This window comes from Ambystoma mexicanum, chromosome 9 (genome assembly GCF_040938575.1).
Source record: "Ambystoma mexicanum isolate Mex_15411 chromosome 9, UKY_AmexF1_1, whole genome shotgun sequence".
NCBI classification, from domain to species: Eukaryota; Metazoa; Chordata; class Amphibia; order Caudata; family Ambystomatidae; genus Ambystoma; species Ambystoma mexicanum.
Genome location: NC_090931.1, coordinates 105,696,653 through 105,719,748, shown reverse-complemented (window position 1 = coordinate 105,719,748; position 23,096 = coordinate 105,696,653).

Genomic DNA, 23,096 nt, shown 5'->3' with positions numbered 1-23,096 from the left:
GGAAAGAGGGAAACAACCACAGGAGCTCATTGTTGAAGAGTGAGGAAGACACTCCATACACAAGTGTAATAAGAATTATGATTTTAAATTGCCAAGTGAATTAAATAACAAGAGACAGAAACCAGTAGAAAAAAACTGAAAAAGGGAAATTCCTAACACAGATCAAATCTTACAAACCTACGAAAGGTTGGACCTCAAGAACGTGAGAAACCTGAAAGCAAAGTAAAGACTGTGAGAGAGCATCTCCAGGAGAATCGTTATAAGTATAACAGAACACCTGGAGACTGCCCCTGGGTGGTAGTGGTGCACAGTATAAATCAACATAACATAACATAACATTAAAAAGGGTACAAGACCGATGAGCAGCTAGGATGAGCTACAAGAGCTCATGAAGGAACCTCCAGAAGAGCATCAGAGAAGATCAGCATAAGCAATATATTTCTAAACAGAGACATGTTGTTTATTGCCATCACAAGGGGCGAAGATAAAAACCCTGAGAGAAAGCCGCAGCCAATAAGAAATTACCAGGAGATGAGAGACATTCTTTTGCTGACTTTAGATGTTTGTAGTAGTGGCAGGGCCAGGTAGCGTTAGGTTTAGGACTGAGGAAATTTAATTTGGAATTCCTGACTATAAACAAGCACCTTAAGTTACTTTAGTAAGGCAAAGAAACCCCTCTAGCAAGAGGGGGAGAGATGGGCCTTTTCTTTATAATTTCGTTAAAAGAAGTCAACATGCCCAGAGTGTGCCCGACTCCTTCTATCTGACCCGCCACAGCACACAACAAGTTCTCGAAGGGCACTCAACAAACCCTGAAGAGTTTTCCGAGGCTCGCATCACTTTGTATTCTGGTTCTTGTAGCCTCCCATTTCTTTTGGGGCAAGGTAAAGCTCCAAATACTATGCAGGGAAGCAAACGCTGTACGTGGAAGCCTTTCAATAATGGGCGATGGAGTGGTGTCCTCCTACTATGAATGGGCCACAACTGGTGTGATGCAGAGTTCTGCACGTCAGTCAACCTGGTGCAAAACTGGGGGCAATAGTGTCATAGGTATTGAAATATATCATGGGTGAGTGGCATGAGGCAGAACTAGGGCAGTGAGAAGAACAAAGGGACAGAAATGGAGCAGTGAGAGCACCATGGGACAGTGAGAACGACATGTGGCAAAACTAGGGCAAAGAGAACCACGTTATCCTATCATTTATTTATAGAGGCCAAATAACTGCCTAAAGGTTTCTCGGCACTAGACTCTGAACAACAACAAAGTTCACCTGCATGTCTTTCCAAACCATTGCTAGAGGGACAGGAGTGGTTTCAGGGATCCCCTGAAGACCAACAGTCCTGTGCTATTTTTAGGTGCCAGGTGAAGAGGCCTATTGCCTATTACATGTAGTAAACGGTCTGCTACCTCACATTGTTTTTTATTAATGTGCATGGCTGCAGTCGTACAGCTGGTGCGTGAGCTACGGCCTGGCGTGTAATGCTGCAACTTCTCGCGGAAGACTCAGTTGATGCTATAGTACAGTTTGTGGATCACACCTAGTACATAAAGAGTATCTGTTGCTGCATTGGTATTTTTGTATTCTTTTTTCTATATTAAGTTGTGATACTTTCTGCATTAAAATTATTGGTTACTTTCATGTTTTGAGTATATTTCACCACTGTATATACAATGCATTGGGAGCATTTAATTAATTACATATATTTGAATATTAATTGATTCATTCTATTGTCCTGAGGAAGCGCTGGCTGAAAACACATGCATTGAACAGGAAGCGCTAGGTGCGAACAGGGACGTTTATATGGGAGGGCAAAAGGGGCACATGCCCAGGGCCGCCACCTTGGAGGGGGGCCCCACAAGGCTGCCTGATCTAAAGAAGTAAGATTCCTTTGTTCACCAGACTTAAATAGCACACACAAGGATATTGTATTACATGGTGCTGAGACCTATTGCCTGTCTGTTTTGGAAAGAACATTTTAACTCAATCAATTCAGTATGTAATGCTTTCTGTGTTCACTGTGGCACACATGGTTTGTGTGTTCCTTGCGGCACAACTCCTGTAGAATGTTTTCCTTCCTGTGGGAATTGTGTTGATCATGTGCAATAGCCACATCTGAAATGCATACTGGTAAATTGAGTGCCACAGTGGTTCAGAAATTAACTCAGTGTGTTAAGCACTCATTGCAGTGATATGTGTTCCCATGCAAGATTAGAATATCACATTCCTGTAAGGCTGGCTGAGCCTTTCCTAAGTCTGAACTTTAGAAAGCTGCCTGCATATGTACTTGGTCTTGCAGCACAACAGTGCTATTACCAGCAATATACCTGCACCAGATAGGGGTTGCTATAAAAACGAACATGGCATCCTTATGATGAAGGTCTTGAAATTGGTGTGCTCAGATGGGTGTTGTAAAACCTAGGCAATTGCCTCCAACGATTAGCATAAACTGTTAGTCCAAGAGATGAACAAGTCTCAGAATTTGGAACCAAAGCATTCATGCTTGTATCCTGGCTTTGCCAGCAGACAATACAGTGATCCTGATCAATCATCTTATATCTCGTATATTACCGTACTGTCTTCTGTGAAGTTTGCCTCCTCGCATGCCGGTGGCATTGTTAAGCCCTTTACTTGATCTTTCTTCTTATGTAGGCCATTTGAGTGGAAGGGGTGGTAGACAGAAGGGAGCAAACCAGATGGTGACGAGCTCGGGCAAGCATATTTTAAAGTCTGCTCATTTGATACAAAAAAACGCTTTGCATGTTTGTAAAAGCCAACGGTTTTTCTGCACGTTTATAAATGACAATTTGACAAGCCAGTGTTTTGGAAGTATGTAAAGCTTTAAAATACAAAAGACCAACCCAGATTAAATCTGTTCAATCACACTGATTGGTATTCTGGAACTTATATACGTCTCTTGATGATGGGGAGAATGAAGCTAGAATCATTGTGTGTCACACCCTTCCATATTGTTTTTTTAAAATGGGCATGTTTGATAATGTGCTGTGTGTACTTTCCAAGTCCGTTTTAGAAAATGAGATTATTTTAGTTCATGGTAAGAACTGGTAACAAAAGTGTTCAAATGCAGAAATTGCAGAGTTGGCACAAATCCCGCTTCACTCCTTAAACAATTTGTGATCCTGGGCATCTCATTTAATCTTGTATTGCCTAACCTCTCGAAATTGTCAGTCCCTAAACCTTTTAAAATTGTCACCCATTCAGAGTGATTTCCTTCTCAGGGTATGATCTTCACAAAAGCCTCACTCGTGGTTTCACTGGCTGTAGTGTTGCTTCCACTGTAACATTGAGCAGTGATATATTGCACACCACAGGCACTTGTTCCTTTACGCTCTAATGGCAACACTATTTGAAAACTTTGTCCCACTTCTAATCTCAGTCTGTCTGGATACAAACACCTTCCTGGTAGCTTCTAATCTTTATCCACTATCCATGCTATGGTACGTGTAGCCTTCTCCTTCCTACCAATTGGTCTGCTCTATCAATGCTTGAGCACGTTTGCATTCTGTGAGGCAGCAAATGTGAGATCTCTGTCTATTCTGGGTTACATGTACCTTTTACATACAGTCCTGCATTATTACTACAGGCTGCATACCTTCCTGGATTCTATTGATATAACGTCTCCTGTATCTGTGCTAGAACAGAAGTAACCTCTTCGTAGACTGATTGACAGGTAGCATTTGAAGGATAACATTATCAGTCTGATTAGAGCAAGAATGAAGAGGGTAAGGGGACTTAAAGGGAGTAAACATCCTTATTTGTAATGCTGTGAGGCAGCACAACAACCTATGGGTTGTCATTGCGGAGGGGGCGCGCGTCAGATATTCTTGTTCACTTAATTCCTTTGGTGGAGGGGGGCCCCAAAAAAGTCCGTGCCCAGGGCCCCAAAAGTGTTTAAGATGGCCCTGGGTGCAAAACACGTGCAGGCGTGTCATTTTTATTGAGAATTTTGAGATGCTTTAGTATATAATGCTATGATGTTATGAAGGTGGTTACTTAACTTGGTTATACTTTTGTATACAAATATATGATGACTTTCAGTGTTTGCTATGCAATATATCAATAAGAACAACACAAACACACGTCTCACGAAATTCTGGTAATGCATCTTTGATATTATGCTAGCACAGACTATTGCTCTCAGGATATTCCCATTAAGTAATGTATTTACTCTGACCAAGGGCATGGTGTCTTCTCCTAGGACAGTTGTGAAGTTTAGGCCCACAAATTAACCTAGATAGGACAGTGCATGGAGTAGACTTGCCAGAATTATTTTAGGTTTAGAATGCTACAACGATCTGATGTAATTGATTTACTTGTGATAATAAATCAAGGCAGTCCCTAATGTGTTGTAAACATTATTTGGGGGTGTGGCCTGAGAAGTCCCTGTCGTGGCATAGAACCTTTAAAAGACGAGCGGGACATGTAGCTAAAAGAAGGACCAAACAGACGTAGTCAAGTTTTTGTACCTGGAAGGAATTGGAGTAAACTCTATTTTTTATTGTTAAAGGTTTGATACAGTTAAATCAACTTTACACACTATAGACATACACAATGGACCTCATTGTAAGTGTGGCTGTCTGGAAATATGGGTGCCGGTAGCACCGTATCGGCACCCTTTCCAGACCATCACACTACAACTCTGCTTTTCTCGGCCATTACTCCCGGCAGGTTTGACCTATAGTTTAGAAAGCACCCAGTTGGAACTATAGGTTCCAAAGTAGGCCAAACAATAATAAATGGTGGCTAACTTTTTCTGATACAAGTTCCTCTGGGAGTGACCCAAGTAACCCTACATGTGGGCAAAATATCAACAACAGAGGCCAGAATTTTTTAGGCCGTGACGGTCGAAGAGGCAGATGCCCGCCCAGAGCAAACATTCCACACGAGACAACGAGGGTATCTCTGGTAATACACAATGTAACAGCAGTATTCAATTTATCCACACATCACTTAACCCCTACAGAGGATGGTGTCTTGAAGAAAGGATTAAGCTTCGTGCCATCAGCTGACGACAACTCTATTAACAACGTAGAGATTGAATTCAGGAGGTTTTTCAGGACTATCAGGCTTAGGGCGTTTTTCATGGAAAAATCAGATAGACCTGATCAATTTCTAACAGGTCTTAGACTTAAGTCCTTTTTTACTCCAAACATTAACGAAATACCCGCAGAAATTGTCACCTTTGAAAGGATGGTGTTGAAGGCTCTACCTGAAATTATGAACCAACCTTGCAGTTCTCAACACAAACACAATCAGTCACTGGAGGAAAAGCAAGCCTTAAAATCTCTGGCCGGGAATAAAAATATTGTGATTAAATCCGCCGACAAAGGGGGAGTAATAGTTGTGATGGATAGACAAGGATACGAAAGGATGGTATATTCTTTAATCAGCAACACAAATAATTACGAAAAGATACACGTTGATCCCACTGACAAACCTATGGGAATTCTACAAGATCTGTGCACCCAAGGTATAGAGGCTGGTTTTCTTGCATCTGAAGAGGCATGTTTTCGAAATCCCAGAGAGTGCCGTATACCTACTATATATGCACTGCCCAAAGTGCATAAAGACAGCATAGACCCTCCGGGGAGACCGATTATTTCACTGTGCGGTTCTGTTTTGGAACCAGTGGTGAAATACATTGAAAACGTCATCCATGCATTAGCTGAAGACGCTTCATCTTTTCTAAAAGACACCATGGCCACTATTAATCATTACGAGGGGCTCACTGTGGACGGCAGTCAAAACTTGCTGGTAACACTAGATATTACTGCCCTTTATACAAATATTCCCCAAAATGAGGCACTAGCAAGCATCGAGCAGAGGTTGAATGGACGACCCAGACCGCATGGGATACCAACACAATTTGTATTAAATCTATTAGCGGTCGCTCTATGTAATAACTTCTTTCAGTTCTTAGATGACATCTATATTCAGAAACATGGCACCGCCATGGTGGGGGCAGCGTTTGCCCCGAGTCTTGCCAATATATATATATGGCACTATTCGAAGATCAGTTTGTATATAATAACAACCCATTTGGCGAGTATGTTTCCAATTGGAAACGATATATCGACGATATATTTTTCATTTGGACAGGTGTTGAGGAACAATTGAAGGCTTTTCTATCTTGGCTAAATGAGTGCAAACCTAATCTCACTTTTTCAGGTCACTGGGATCCAGTACAGTTACCATTCCTGGATTTGATCGTTGCACAAAAACAAGGCTGTATATTTACATCGTTATACAGAAAGGACACCGACCATTAACAGTTTGCTTGAATACTCCAGTCAACATCCGCACTCCCAAAAGGACAATTTACCTTACGGGCAATTGCTTCGACTTTGATGGAATTGCACCAATTTGGCTGATTATAAACAACATGCAGACCTTTTGGCAACCAGACTTTTGGAGAGGGGTTATCCACACAAACTGATTGAGAGATCGGCAAAACGGGCACGTTGGACACCGAGGGAACATCTTTTGAGTCCAAGCGAGAAGAAAACTGACACTGACTGTTTGGTATGTGTAACAACTTTTTCACCACAAACAGTACAGATCAGAAAGCTAAATAAGAAACATCGGAACTTATTTACGAGTACCAGTTGCACCAGTGGGTTACCCCTGTTTGCATTAAAATTATCAAAAAATCTGTGGGATCATTTGGTTCAATCCAGGCTGCAGACTATTGGGAGTAATTTCTCACAGAACAGCTTGAGAGCTGCCTGGAGCCACAGTAAAGAATGTATCATGGGCCACTACCCATGTGGAAAGTGTAGTGTTTGTCATCTGACTTCAAATACCACCAGGTTTAAACATGGCGCACATTTAATTGGCAACTTCGATAATTTACAAACTGTTCATCAGCAATGTCATCTATGCCATATGGTGCCCTTGCAACCTACTATATGTAGGCATGACAAGAAGGAAGGCTTCCGTTCGGATAAGTGAACATAGGTCACGTATCCGTACAAAATGTAGGGCTGCGCCCTTGTTCCAACACTACATAGCAGAAAACCATACGGAGGAGGATATACAATGGGCAATAATAAATCAATCAATGGGCAATAATAAATCAGCAGTCAATATTCAATGCAATATAGACTAACCAAATTAGAGCATAAATTGATCTATAGACTCAGGACCCATGAAATTGGCCTCAATTGTGATATTCAATGGTCATTTCTATTGCAGCAATAATGGAACCTGTACTGGGTTTGTTCCATTAGTGTATATATACTTGCCATCTTGATCAGACACATCAAGAGATGCCATTATCCACAAGATCGAGCCTGATGGGTACTTATGTGGTCATTACATAAATATATTGTGCACTGGTGGAGGCCGTATTTCTTTGGGAGACTCCCAACTTTGGGAGTGCTCTCAATTAGATACATCAGAGATGCAGCCCATTGTGAATATTAGGTCAATGGGTTACTCCATGATCCTTCTGAATAGGTATCACAAATGCACGCGCCTTGTTTAATAGTAGGTTAGTGCCATTGATGGGTGTTTCGTTTTTTTCAGGAATATTCCGTCATACTGTTCACAGCACAGACACAGGTTTGTTGCTGGATTCAGCAGAGGAGCCCTTTTTTACTAGCACATTTGCCCCTTAATTCCTCTTCTTGGGACACGTAATACGAAACGCCATCCGGATGTAGGCACTGGTCCCGTCCGGTAACTCCGAGCGTGACCGATGTAGGTGGGCATGGTCATTCGAACGTGTGAAAAGGGTGTTCATTCACCTCCTGCTGCAACCACAGCACAGTGGCATTTGGAGCAGAATATACAATGCCTGGAGGGCACACAGTTAAAGAAATCATACGAGGTAAGTCATCTGGGGTGTGTCTTTGGGTTAATACAGATGCCGCACACTAATGCAGGCGAACCCGTGCCTCTAGCATTGTTGGGATAATCTTCGGGTCTTTGTGCCGGCCGTTTCCTTTGAGACCCGACTGTGTGCCGTGGCGGCCGCGTGGGTTGGCCCCCGCGGATGGCAGCAACCAGTTTGCTGTCTACCTGGGAGACTTGCTCTCGCAGTGGGCCATGGCCGGTGGGTGTCTGGGTTTTTTCTGGCTTGAACAATGTAGTGGGAGTTGTTGCGTTGCTTTGGAGACTGGGAATTAATCAATAATCAAAGGATCCCCCTTGTCTTTCTCTTCTTCTCAACTCTTCTCCCCTTCCTGTTTCTTTCCCTCCTTTATATCTATAGTTTCTATGGACACAGACGGAACAGGGTAGCAAACCGAACAAGGGTCCACTCGGAAAAAAACACTGGGACCGCAAACCAATTACATCATCCCCCTGAGCTGTCTGATCCCGACCTAGGACTGGGCGAAGCGACTTTATCTTGGAGGAAATAGGACGTACTTCTAAGGTAATAAACATGCAAATGCATCAAGGGTGGTGCACTGTTGCATACCATATGCAATGGAATAGCCACTGTAGCAAAGCACATGACAACAGCAATAAATAGACACAACATCTTTTGATTGCGTGTATATGCTTATGTTAACAGATGTAAACAGAATCCCAAACCAAGGAAGCGTTTATTGCCGCTGTGGCCGGGATAGAACAACTGCATGGAGATTTTCCATCTCAAAGTAGTACAACACAATATGGGATATAACTGTGAAAAGTACATCCACAAAACAATGGGTGAGATATCTTTGAATTACTTACCCATCATGATTTGAGAATGCATGTCTAATCAGGGTTAACTTTAGGAGTGACAACTTTTACAAATATATATTGAACTGATCTATTAGTGGATTGAAGATGAGAGGGGGCGTTCCATCTGAGAGGCTCCAGTCTTCTACTCCGTGTGTATTGCCATGTATTTGGGGCGGTTGATGCTTAGCAAAAGTCAGCCACACCACCCTTCTATAAATTTAAAGGAGAGAACAAAGTCTCCCTTGTTAAAAGATGGGTTTAATGACCCAGATTGGACTATGCCCAAAGTCACTGAGGGGCATTGATAAGACGAAGCAGAGTGTTGTATTTTTGGAAGTCATGATACATGTTTAGAATATGGAGGATGTTGAAGAGAATGATTGTAAAAATCTTGTTTCTCTCCTCTCTCTTCTTTTCTTTTCCTCTTTTTGGTACATGTGGCTTCTTCAGTAACACATTTGACCTACAGAGGTATTGTACTCTGTAAACTGGAAGAACTTATACACTGACCATTGGACAAGATTCAATACACACCAACTTGAATTACTGTAAAAAGAACTGTTTGTTTTTCAAAATGTATATGTCCTGATGAGGTGCACCAGGCGGAAATTGCACGTCTGTCTAGCTGCCCGAAACTCAAGTAGACATTACCATAGAGCCCACTCCTCTTGGAGCTGGTTCTAACTTGTGTTTACTCACAAAAAATGTGGTAATTGACATATGTTAAAAATAATGATTTTCTAACATTTACCCTCTCTAAAAAAATTGCCAAATAGGCACTTTTACCAGACAATGAATAAGTCCAAGTAGATAGGAGTTCTGATTACAGAACAGAATTATTAACATTGCGGTTTTTGCAAAAGTACGAATGGTTGTTTGTATGAACGGGGGTGAAAGCGGATGTGAGAAATGATGTGTGAGATGTGATGACTGGTTGGCGTGATATGCGTTTTTCTAGATTTGGTTTTTAATACATGATTAGTCAATGTGTTTCATGTATTTTGTAAATGGTTTTTCATGATGATATGTAGCTGATGAATAAAATAAATGAATTCTAACATATACACTGTCCTTTGTCTAGAATGTATATCCTTTAAATAGGGCCGTTGTTTGGAAGGTATTGTGTGGCGTTTCTAGGCATGAATTGTATTATTAATGATTGGAGGGTTTGCACTTATCCACAGATAATTGCAGTTTTGTACGGGCAACGGCCTCACTAGGCAGAGTTGTCACAGAAGCACCGGCACTCTTAGCAATGGTGCCGGCGCTTCCGCAGAGACATCATTTGGGGGTTGCCAAGGGTCGCAGCTGCGACCCATGAGGTCTCCCTTGTTACCCCTGTGGTCCCCTTTGCTAACCCTAAAAAAATAATATTTTTTTTAAATGTAATCTTCGGGGATGTGGCCAGTGCCATGTGGGTCTTTGTTTCTGGAGTGGCCGGCTTTCTTGTTAAAAACAGGGGCTTCCACAATTGTAACACTTTAGGAGTGGCAAGAAAAAGGGGGAAGGGTGGGCTCTAGATGTGAACACTCCTGTGCTGGGCTCGGTATTTGGTCAGATGGTCTCAATTTCTCTGTGCAAGGTCACAGGTGGGAAGAGGTGAACCCACACCTTTTGTATGGTGTGGGTTCACACATACAAAATAAACGTTTTGGTGAATCTTGTGAATATGAAGGTTCTCTCGCTGGATGCAGTGTTTCAAAGTGTGTTTCGTTTATTCGCCGTAGTGTAGACACATGGTCTAAAACTGGTCAGCCAACACGTGTTTCGACACTGGAGGGTCTTTCTCAAGGCAGGTAAAATATGGTAATCGTGGGCTTATGTTGCCTCATTTTACCTTCAGCATACCTGACGGACAGCGGCACTAGTCATGAACATCAACAGATCCAACTTTGACTAACTTGCCACATGGCCTCAATTGAAGAACATAAGCCATGATTACCATATTTTACCTACCTTGAGAAAGACCTTCCGGGGTCAAAACACGTGTCGCTGACCACTTTTAGACCATGTGTCTACACTACAGCGAATAAAAGAAACACACTTTGAAACACTGCATCCAGCGTGAGAATCTTTATAGTCACAAGATTCACCAAAACTTTTATTTGCAAGATAACCAGGACTTTCCAATTTCAGTAGTGGCCCTAAATAAGAAAGAATAGGAATAACAAATAATGTGTCTTTCTGGAATTCTATACAATAATTGCTAGACTCATTAAAGGTTTATTTCAGGCACACTTTAGGGGGTGAGTCACTGATTTAGTCTGTTCTTAAACACCTCAACTCAGCCTTTCATCCTCCTTCTGAGTCGATAAATGAGTACCAACACAGGCTAGGTGTATATTTGTTCTATATGAAGCGTTTAAGCGTAAGGGCTATATAATAACACATCATTATCGTTTGGCCTTGGACGTCTGCTTGCATTCACAGTAATTTGGTATTATGGGCCAATACACACTGATATGAATGATACACATTGTGATCCATTCTTGTATCAAATGTATATCACATTATAGTGATATGATATCACCATATTTTTCGTAGTGTACTTAGGCACAATGCTAAGTGATGCCACTCCCTGTTTTGTCAAGGGGTGAAAGGTCATGTTCCATCGCTTCTCATGCTGTCAGTGATGCCTTCGAAATCCAAGATGCTTGATGATATATAGGACCTCCAGATCTGTATCTTCTCCCAGAATCATTGTTTCAAAAACGAAATTCTCTATCGTCGTTCAGCACCTTGTTCAGCACTTCTGTGATCCTCAAAAAACGGACTACAATAAATATCTTCAAACATGAAATCAAAATCACTTCAAAAGAGAAATACATGCCCATTGCAATCCCTTCGTTCTTTTGAAGGAAGTCTATTATTTGTCAGTATTTATTCAATTAACTCACTCTAATGACAAGACTTCAACATAATAACATGTTGCAAACATCGACCAATGTATTTTCGGAAGTCTGCTTCCACTTCTATGTTAGAAAAAAATGAAATCATTCCAAATGTCCAAATACGGCTAAAACAGACGCTCCAGCACATTTCTACACCAACTGCAAAAACCCACCCAAGCACACCGGCCCCTCCTCGCCCCTCAGGACCTCCATCCAGAAACACAGACCTTCTGGGGAGACGAGTAATCCACAGAGAGAACTCCCACGCACAGGCACCAGTTCCTCCTGGCTCTACAGGCACCAGTTCCTCCTGGCTCTACAGGCACCAGTTCCTCCTGGCTCTACAGGGACCAGTTCCTCCTGGCTCTACAGGCACCAGTTCCTCCTGGCTCTACAGGCGCCCTTTGCCTTCTCCCGCTAATCCAGCAGCAGGGTAGAGGCTATAGACAGTAAAAAGTGGCATGGTGGAGTTGTGCAAAACAAGTGCAATAGCACAACTCAACATTTGGGCCAACAGGAGAAGGTAGTCTGTACCCTATACTCTCGCCTCCCATCTGGGCATCACATAGAAGACACACTGCATTTGTCACTTATACCCTTTCAGCTGGTCAGATAGCACAGCGAGTTGAGCGCTCGTTCTGACATCTGTGTTTGAATCCCGGCAGGGCCATCTCAGATTTTCATCCTTTTCGTGGTCGAAAAAATGAGTACCACTCGGTGGGCTAATAAGAACAACTGTTATTGCAGCGCTCAGATACCTGCGGGTTTGTAGCGCTATATAAAAACGAGTTATTATTACTCCCTCACAGCTGGGTGTCCCCTTGAGGGTGCATTACTTTGTCCCGGTACTGCATCCTGATTGTGCATGACATCTGAATGCCTTTTGTGGGTGATTTGCATCGTTCCATACGATGCCCAGCCAGCCCCAGAGGTATCTCACCCCTAGGTGCCTAGGATGGCGGGTTGACTTGGTCCATGCTCTGCTCTATGCTCACCTCCCCTTGTGCGTCTTGGTAGGTGCATTTCCCTATACTGTTATGCACAAAGCTCGCATCGGGCTATCCCAAACAAACGACTTTGTCATTTCAGCATTCTGCGTCTTGTTCTTCATATCTAGGTATGCCTAATATTTCCACATCATGTTTGAAGCTCTGCACTTTGGGGTCCTTATGTATGTGAGGGTCCCAGCAAAAGGCAAATAACACTGTGGTACTGTGCACTGTTGGATTTACAATTAGGCTCCCCTATAACCCACTAGCAACCTCCCACTCAACCATCCTCAATCACCACATACTGACCAACCAAGGCACAAATGGCTAGAGAAAACGTCCTCGTTAAACACTCCAAAACCTTACTTCTCTCTAACCATTGTGCAAACCTCGCCAATTAACGCAAGCACCCTGACAAACAGACACTGGATGCCCCATCTGAAAACAATATGCCTCCGGTGTGAACAGCAAACCCACCTAGAAGGCACACCCGCCAGTTGCTCTGGGTTCTGCACAGACTGGCTCCCAAGCACAAAGCCTTGTTTTTTCCCTCTTCTACCCTAAACACCCACCCCCACCATCCCTAACAGGTCCACCGGAGCTCCTGGAGAGCTTGCACATGGCAGTGAAACAAGGTATACATCAAAATAACATAACATGTCTATAACTGGCGAGCAGGACATTTCAGCGCGGCCAGTTTCACGCGGGCTGATTTGGAGTGGGCCGTTCGCCGCTGGTGCTGGTTTTGGCGGGGCCGGTTCGCCGTGGCCGGTTTGGCACCATTTCTCACTGAAACAGTGTCAGTGTAGCATCCTGTGGAATTCCTGCACCTGGTAGGCTACTAACGTTTTGGATGGAAATCTCTCTATTGACTTGGCGTGTCACCCCCAAGAAAATGTCCCCCTCCAACACTTTGCCTTGAAGAGGACTTCAAAATGTTCTGCAAGTGAGCCAACACCCAGCGACAAGAGCACAGGGTCATCCTGATTGTAAAGTCTGTGATTTCCAGCTCTTGTGGGGGTGGGTTAGGGCCTGACTCATAGGGCAGATGCTGAAGGGGGGTGTTAGTCGTGGAGCACAGCAGGGAAGTGATAGGCGTGAAAAAAAGACTGCAAGGCAGTCCTTTTTAAAAAATAATAAACGAACCACAGTCTGGTTATGCCCGTGCTTGATGTAGCAAAGTGGTATGGTGTACACAACACACCTGAGCCAGCAGGTAAGTTACTGTGGGTTTATTGGTTAGGTAGTAACAGCAGAACACCGCACGTCCTTGCTAGCCAGCTCTCCTTCTCCAACTGTCCCCCATGGAGCATTCATTCAGATCACAGCACTCAATTAACAGTGACATCACACTGTAGCTTGCATTCCACACTGACATCACCACACTGAGGCATGTGGAGGGAGACATACATTATAACACCTCTCCCTCCTTACATTTCTGATAACCAGGAAAACTTTAATCATTAGTACATTCCTACTCACTCAGTACATTCCTACACTATACCATTACAAGTACGTGTGGCCACTGTTATGAAGATGAGGCGGACACAGGTGAGTCAGTTAAGTAGATTTATTTAAGTTAATAAATCTGAAAAGAAGACCCCACATCTCATGTGCTCCCTTCCCTTCAGCTCCTTCTCCCAACTGACCAAATTAGAACCAACAGGAAAACTGCATTTACATTCCAAATGACATCACAATGTCTTCTCTCCTCACCAGAGATCTCCTCTCCAAAGGAGATACACTACAACACATCTCCCTTCATTATTATTATATATAATTTTTTTTTTTTTTTTTATATATATCTTACCGAATTTTACTCTTCGGCATGTTACACTAACAACTTCGCATTTCATGCAATATGTATAACACAACACTTTACACTAACTAACAAACGCCATGGGCGGCTCATTTGCCATCACCTTTCTCCTTCCGCTGGGTATATCACCGCTTATGGCCTTCACATTTATCCTCTCCTCACCGATGCCACTCTATTCTTACTCCACACTTGCCCTCCAGCAACTCGCACAGCCCCTTTCATGACTGCCACCACTCTGACAGGATCCAAATACAGGGATTCCCCCTTTCTCCTTATCACTGCTTTCTTTATCCTAATCCAGTCACCACACTCCACACGCAATTCCTTCTTTCCTCTCCTCAAGTTTTCACGCTTGACCCAATTTGATTTTTTTTTCACTAACGATCTTCTCACTTCTTCCACAACAAGATCGGTCTCCCTACATCTTCCCAGCCATGGCGGACAAGCCATGGAATATGGCTTCCTTCCCCTCATGAGCTCAAATGGACATAGACCAGTTGTAGAATGTGGCGCCATCCTCAGAGCCCACATTCTATTTTGTATTAGAGCTATCTTGTCTAAACCACACTCCTCTCCCATACGAACACTCTCCATCACACACCTATTCATTCTCTCAACCACCCCATTTGACTCGGGATGGTACAATGAAGTCCTTTTGTGACCAACCCCACACTTCCTCAAATAGTTAGAAAATTTTTCACTTATAAACTGGGGACCATTGTCAGTCAATACGGTCTCAGGCAAACCCTCACTTGCATAAATCTCCTGTAGAACCTTTATCATACTTTCACTCGTGATTTCCCTCACAACCTTAAAATCCACCCATCTGGAAAACAAATCTACTACCAAAACGATATATTTTCCCCGGGCATATCCCAGTTCCACGGGACCTAGTATATCCATGGCTATATCACACCATACCCTCGATGGAAGACCGACATCCACTAAAGGTTGCTTTCTGGCCGCTATTCCTTTCCCACTCTTTACACAAAACTGACAATTTGCTAAACGATCTTCCACCTCCTTGTCGAAACCCGGCCACCAATAATCCTCTCTTAACACTCCTTTGGTCTTGGTAACCCCAATATGACCACTATGCGCTAAATCTACCACTTTCTTCCTTAAACCTATCGGGACCACCGCTCTACCCCATCTGAACAAAATTTTATCATTTACAGACAATTCATCCTTCACTTCCCAAAATGGCTTCATCTCTTCCGCCAATTCCACCTTATTTGGCCATACGGTGGCTTCAACATATGTGATTACTCTCCTTATGATGTTATCTCTCTCCGTTTCATCCAACCACTCCTGCTTGGATACAATGCCATCAGTGTTGACAAACACCAATTCCATTTCCTCACTTCCCGTACTCTCGGTTCCTGCCACCCTTATCCTTGATAGACTGTCGGCTAAAACATTTTCCTTCCCAGGAATCACCTCCATTCTAAAACAATGTGTCTGCATCCTGGTAACCCACCCTGCCACTCTTCGAGATACTTTGTCAAGACCCTTATTCTCAAAGATAGCTTTTAAAGGTTTGTGATCCGTTCGCAACACGAACTCTACACCCCACACAAAATTTCTGAAACGTTCCACAGCCCAAAAACATGCCAAAGCTTCCTTCTCCAGCACCGAATATCTTACTTCCGCTCCCTTGAGACCCCTCGAGGCATGGGCTATTACCTCTTCAGAACCATCGTCTTGCTTTTGAGATAATACAGCTCCCAGTCCACTCTCACTAGCATCTACAGTGATCATGGTTACCTTCCTCGTGTCAAAACACCCTAAAGGACCAGCCATATTTATTTCTTCCTTTATCCTGTTAAATTCCCTATCACATTGGTCATTCCACACAAAATCAGCACCCTTTTTGAGGACTTTCCTCATTTCTTGTACTTTGTCCGCATAATTTATCACAAATTTGTGATAAAATTCCGTCATTCCTAGAAAAGAGCGCAGCTCATTCTTGTTCTTAGGTTTCTCAACACCCTTAATGGTATTAATCATATCTTCCTTGGGCTTAACTCCATCCCCCGACACCTCATGTCCTAGATAGTCTACTTTCGTCACCGCAAACACACACTTCTCACCTCTCAATGTGATACCTCTCTCCTCAAATATCCTCAAAACTTTACGTAGATTTCTGTCATGTTCTTCCATTGTTACACCGCTCACCAACACATCATCCTGAAAACAGAACACTCCCTTCATTCCCCTCAACAAACGATCCATAATCTTCTGAAATACTGATGAAGCAGATGCCAGCCCAAATGGCATTCTCCTAAATTGAAAAACACCTTCATGCGTTACAAAAGCCGTAACCTTCCTACATGCCTCCACCAATTCGACCTGATGATAAGCTGATGTCATATCTAACTTAGAGAAAAATTTCCCTCCACCCACCATGGTCAACATTTCACCCATGTTGGGCAGCGGATGTCTGTCCACCAACAAACACTTATTCAATTCCCGCATGTCAACACATAACCTTATGTCACCTGAACTCTTCTTCACAATCACCACTGGGGATACCCATTCAACTCCCCCAGCTCTCTCAATCACACCTGACTCCAGCAGCTTTTGTAATTCCTTTTTCACCTTCTCCCTCAAAGCCAGAGGGACCGGCCTGAGTTTCGCCACAACAGGCACACTATTTTTCTTCAATGTTATCTGGTGCTGAAACCCTCTCACCTTTCCCAACTTCTCATTAAACACTTTCCTAAACTCTGACATGTACCTATCATGACTCGCAGACACTTCGGATACTTGCAGCACTTGCTCTGGGTGATTGGGATCGAGTCTGATCCCCAAATTCTTTTGTTCTCTCCATCCTAATAAAGTTTGTCCTTTCTTGGTGACATACACTTTGCCATCACAACTACGACCCTTGAATTCAAATCTACTCCATACATAACCCAGTAAATCAATGCGATCTTGATTATACCCTCCTGGATTAATGTCGGGCTCCACTAACTCAGATATTACCCCTTTCATCTCGCACTCAAAGGCAACTCTGGATATTAAAGTTATTTTCGACCCTGAGTCAGCCATCATCGACACCTTAAACCCATTCACCGTTACCACAGTGTAAGGTCTCTCGCAATCCTCAAGATCCCCACCATTTGTAACAACATTAACTGTATTCACAATAACATTTTGTAATGGTACTACAACTTCGTCTTCTGATGACCTTCCATCTTCTTCCTCATTTACATACAAAACTCTCCGTTGACCTGTTTGCCCAAATTGGTAGTTCTTGCAGCACGACGCTAAATGTCCTCTCCTTTTGCATTTTGAGCATGTACTTTTCCGCCCTGGGCACACTACGGAGGATGCAAAGTGCGTTGCGCTAGCACACCGATAACACAACCTTTCGTCCTTCCTTTCCTCTTTCTTTTCCCATTTCTGCATATGATCTTGACCCTTCCTTTCTTCCAAATTGCTCTTCCCTGACTGTCTGTTTCTTCCTTTCCTTTTGTTCTTTCCCTCGGCTACAGATAACACCTCCTGCTTACTTTCTTTGGTCTCCCCTCCTTCAGTTTTGGAGAGTCTAGCCACACATGCCAGGGAATGCTCCACACGTTTCGCCAAGTCCAATACCTCATCTAAGCTTGGCTCATCCTTTAGCCATAACTCCTCTCGTATCTTGTTGGATCGACAATGTGTCATGAATTGATCACGTATGTGTTCGTCGAAACTTCCTTGAAATTTGCATGTAAGAGCTAGGTGTCGCAATGCAGTGACATAATCCTCAACAGATTCATTTTGAGCTTGTGTGCGCATCCGGAAATTGTACCTTTCCAAAATCGTGCTTCTTTTTGGGTTAAAATGTTTATCTAGCTTCACTAATGCGGATTCAAACTCATTTAATTCATCCCCGCTCCCATCACTCACAAGTTGTGGTAAGGTTTCAAAAATCCTTTGACCCTCGAAACCCAAAAAATGTAACAACAAAGCCAACTTCCTCTCGCTAGAATAAGCTGTCCCGCCGGCTGCTTTCATGTAGTGCAGGAAACCCTTGCGCCATTGTGGCCACATAATTCTTGCTGCGCCTGGAGCAGGCATAAAAATGGGGGGTCCCGATATTCCTGGCAAAGCTGCCATATCATCTGTCTGCAGAATGTCACTAGTATATGCCTTTTATGTTCTCCCTGCACTGGGTATCACTTTTGCACACTTGAATTGCCACGCCTCTACCTTCTTTAATATTCCTCTGTAAGGACTTTCTCTGTAAGGTCGATTGTCCATACACTTAAGACTGACGCTGCAAAACCTCACTGCCTAATTTTGCTTACGGTTGCTGACCCTGCTGCCAATGGTCAGTTTTTTTTTTTCTGCTTCAAACCTCCCTGTTGCAAAAATACAACAAATGCCATATGAGGGTAACCTAGCTCTTCATAAAATAGAAATGCCCCTCTATTATATAGTTCACGGTAATGCCCAGCTCACATGTCTCTGTGTTAGGTGAAATACGGTGAATTACGAGTCCGCTTCCCCCCGCCTCCCTTCAGCTGTCTGTACCAGGCAACACTGTGAACGCTGCGCCGGAGCCAGTTAATGCGTACGAGCACTTACTTCGTTGGGATATTCTTTGGAGATATGCGTACTCACAGGCCCGCTCACAATGACCGCTCGGAGGAGCGGAGCAGCCGACACGCAGACCGCCGCACAGTAGCCGCTCAACGCTATGCTGGAGCGGAGTAGCCCTGCCAGTGTTTCTTCATATGCCGGCGACCTCTTCAAACTGACGTTGTTGGGGAGGTGCGTATACACAGGCCTGCGCACTGTGGCCGCTCAACACTCATGAGAGCGGAGCAGCCGACACGCAGACCACCGCACAGTGGCCGCTCAACGCTACGGAGAAGCGGAGCGGCCCTCCCAGGGATTCTTCAGGTGCCGGCGGCCTCTTCCTATTGACAGCGCCTGCCCAACTGTAACGTTCGCGTTGCAAACCGAAGAGCGCAGCCCTGATCCCAGCAGCAGATCGGATCAGCATTCACGCAGGCCCGAGTGAGCAGTCACGGTCAGCGAGAAAGTTCCACTTAGCGACCGTTGTTGTGCTGCGTTCTCCTTCAGGGGCCGCACTGGGGAAGATGAAGTGGGCCTTCTCACTCCATGCCAGCACAGGCAGACATGACTAGAAAGTTACGACTGGCAGCAGGATCAAAATCCACTTCACGATGCACTTCTCTTTCAAAACGGGGCTCGCTGGAGCAAGCTATCTTAGCTGGGGTCTTCTCTTCACCTGCGTTCCATGGCCTCAGGATCCCATCCTCGTCGCCATTGTTATGAAGATGAGGCGGACACAGGTGAGTCAGTTAAGTAGATTTATTTAAGTTAATAAATCTGAAAAGAAGACCCCACATCTCATGTGCTCCCTTCCCTTCAGCTCCTTCTCCCAACTGACCAAATTAGAACCAACAGGAAAACTGCATTTACATTCCAAATGACATCACAATGTCTTCTCTCCTCACCAGAGATCTCCTCTCCAAAGGAGATACACTACAACACACCACGTACCTGCACCAGCAACACCCATGCCACAAATGGACACGAGACCCAACCCTAGGAAACTGTCCACATGGAGCCCATTCACACCCCAAACGCATAACTCCACTCCGTTCACTCACAACAATCTCACAAAACAGGAACCCAGCGAAATGTAGAAAGGGCTAAACCTCCCATCAACTGAACTGGAAACACAACTCGAGGAACAAGAACAAAAAAACAAGCACTCCACCTGTTTCAAGCTGCCCCTTGAAACCTAGGGCCTGCCGCACCTCAGCATCCCCCAAAGTAACATTACACTAACAATCAAAAACCTTCAGTGCACCTACATCCTTCTACCCTGGTCTGCACCCCAGGGCACCAGGGCTGCCACCCCCGGGTGCTAACCCAGCTCTAAGGAGCAACAACAAGCACAACTAACAACATCAGTCCCAAATGTTTCTCAACACAAAGAACGAACACATCACCGCCAACACCAACCAAAACTGAAAAGTACACCGAGACCTCTAGTCCCTGCCAAATACAGTACCTCCACACACCACAGAACCCTTAGTCCCTGCCGAATACAATACACCTCCACACACCACGGAACCCTCCACACACCACAGAACCCTTAGTCTCTGCCGAATACAATACACCTGCATACACCACGGAACCCCTAGTCCCTGCCAAATACAGTACACCTATACGCACCACGGGACACCTAGTCCCTGCCAAATATAGTAAACCTCCACACATCACAGGACCCCTAGTCCGTGCCAAATACAGTACACCTCTACACGCCACGGGACCCCTAGTCCCTGCCAAATATAGTAAACCTCGACACACCACAGAAACCTTAGTCCCTGCCGAATACAATTCACCTCCACAACCCATGGAACCATCCACACACCATGGAACCCTTGGTCCCTGCTGAATACAATACACCTTCACACATTCACACACCACGGAACCCCTAGTCCCAGCCAAATACAGTACACGTCTACGCACCACGGTACCCCTAGTCCCTGCGAAATATAGTAAACCTCCACACACCACAGGACCCCTAGTCCCTGCCAAATACAGTAAACCTCCACACACCACGGGACCCCAAGTCCCTGCCAAAATCCTAACTGCGCCTACAGTACACTTCCACCCAACCAAAACCTCTTAGTCCCTGCGAAATGCATAACAGTCACTTCCACCAGCGCCCCGGAACCCCTGGTCCCAGCAAAGCAAAACTGCCCAAACGGCACACCACCACCCTAATGTGGGACCCCCAGCACCAACTAGGCTACCACAGTGGTCAGACCCATACACCACAGTACAGAACAAACACTCTGAACATGCGCACACGCTCCCACACACACACACACCTCAACAATAAGACACACAAAACAACATAATTATCACTTGACACAGGATCATTATCCCTGGAGTCCTTCACACACGGGCGTGTGCAAAAACGACGTGTCTTTAGTTGAAACACAAAATGTGGAAATTGTCACAAAATGTAACGAGGAAAACAAACGCCAACCAAGTCCCTATGCAGATGAGTCCATATGTCCCCCACAAGTCCCGGAACTGCAAACCGCCCCCCAATGCACGGAAGAGTAATATTAAATGTCTCCATTACTTCAAAAATAACACATCCTCTAACGCCACAGTCCAAACCCCTCCTGAAAGAAAGCATGTTAACACACATGACATTTTAATCTACATTTAACGTTGCATGAATGAGGCTACAACATGAACGTTCACACCCATACTGGCCAAACACGCAAACATTTCCTAACAGAAAGGGGCCACAACACATATATGCGACTCCACACAAAAGGGCCCAACACCTACAAGGCACTGTTACTCTATTGCACAATGGTCCTCCCCGCTGTTAGCCGTCGAAAATCCACAACGCTGTTTTCTCCAATGACAAAAACCAGGAAAAACTCTCCTCCAGTTACTGCAGACAAACCCATTGTCCGCAACGCTGTCCTTACCACCTGCTCCTGGGGAGACTCCGGTCCATCACAGCAGGCTGGAGAGGAACACCTTCGGGCACTCCACCAGTCCGGGCTCCGGCTCCAACTATCCCAGGAGCCAACCTCCTCTTGTTCAACACCACCCGGCCTGCTGAACAGCCAACTCCGGTCCGGGCCCCAGAGCTGCAAACACTACTGGCTGCTACCCAGGACGTGGGTACTCGGTGGGCGTTGTCCTATTCAAATGCTGCCCCTCCACGACAACATCCCATCCTCGTCGCCAGTGTAGCAAAGTGGTATGGTACACAACACACCTGAGCCAGCTGGTAACTTACTGTGGGTTTATTGGTTAAGTAGTAACAGCAGAACACCGCACGTCCTTGCTAGCCAGCTCTCCTTCTCCAACTGTCCCCCATGGAGCATTCATTCAGATCACAACACTCAATCCACAGTGACATCACACTGTAGCTTGTATTCCACACTGACATCACCACACTGAGGGATGTGGAGGGAGACATACATTGTAACACTTGGCTCTGCCTGTGTGTCATCTTAATCCAAAGGCACAGCGGTAACTAATACCGGCCATGAACCTTGGTCTGAAAGCCGTAGTGTAATCTAACCCAAGCAGCTGCAGACAGCAGTGGTATTGTCCATCGCCCTCACAGTCTGCCCCAGTGCCTAGACCCCCAATTGTGAGGCGGCAGACCAGTGTCCAGATTAAAACATTATAAAATCATTGCAATATAAACAAAGTACGGGTTCAGGAACTGCTAATTAAAGTACTTATAAGAAGACACAGCAAAGTATACAACAATATTGCAAGCAAGTGTCACACTTTCATTATCTCATATCTGTTTGTTGTCTAAATAAAGTGCACTCTCTTATGCTTTGGTGCAGAACAGCATTTATTGCTGCTGTGTGACCTATTTTTCATCCTTTGCTCTCAATTAAAAGTACAAGAGCCAACCACCTCTCCTCAGCCATTAAAGACAGAACATCTGTTTAAGCAGTTTTCATTTACTTCTCTGACACTTAGCAACAGCAACGGGAACTGTAACGATGATCCTCAGTGCGCCCATTTGCCAGCAAACACATGTGTCCTTGCAAGGAGAACTTGTAGGCACAGAGCATGGCCACTGTTTCAAAAACAATACATTCCCAACTGCCCACTGAGCAGCGGAAACCTTTATCATGTGTCCCCATAGGCAGGAATGTACTGCCACGCCGAA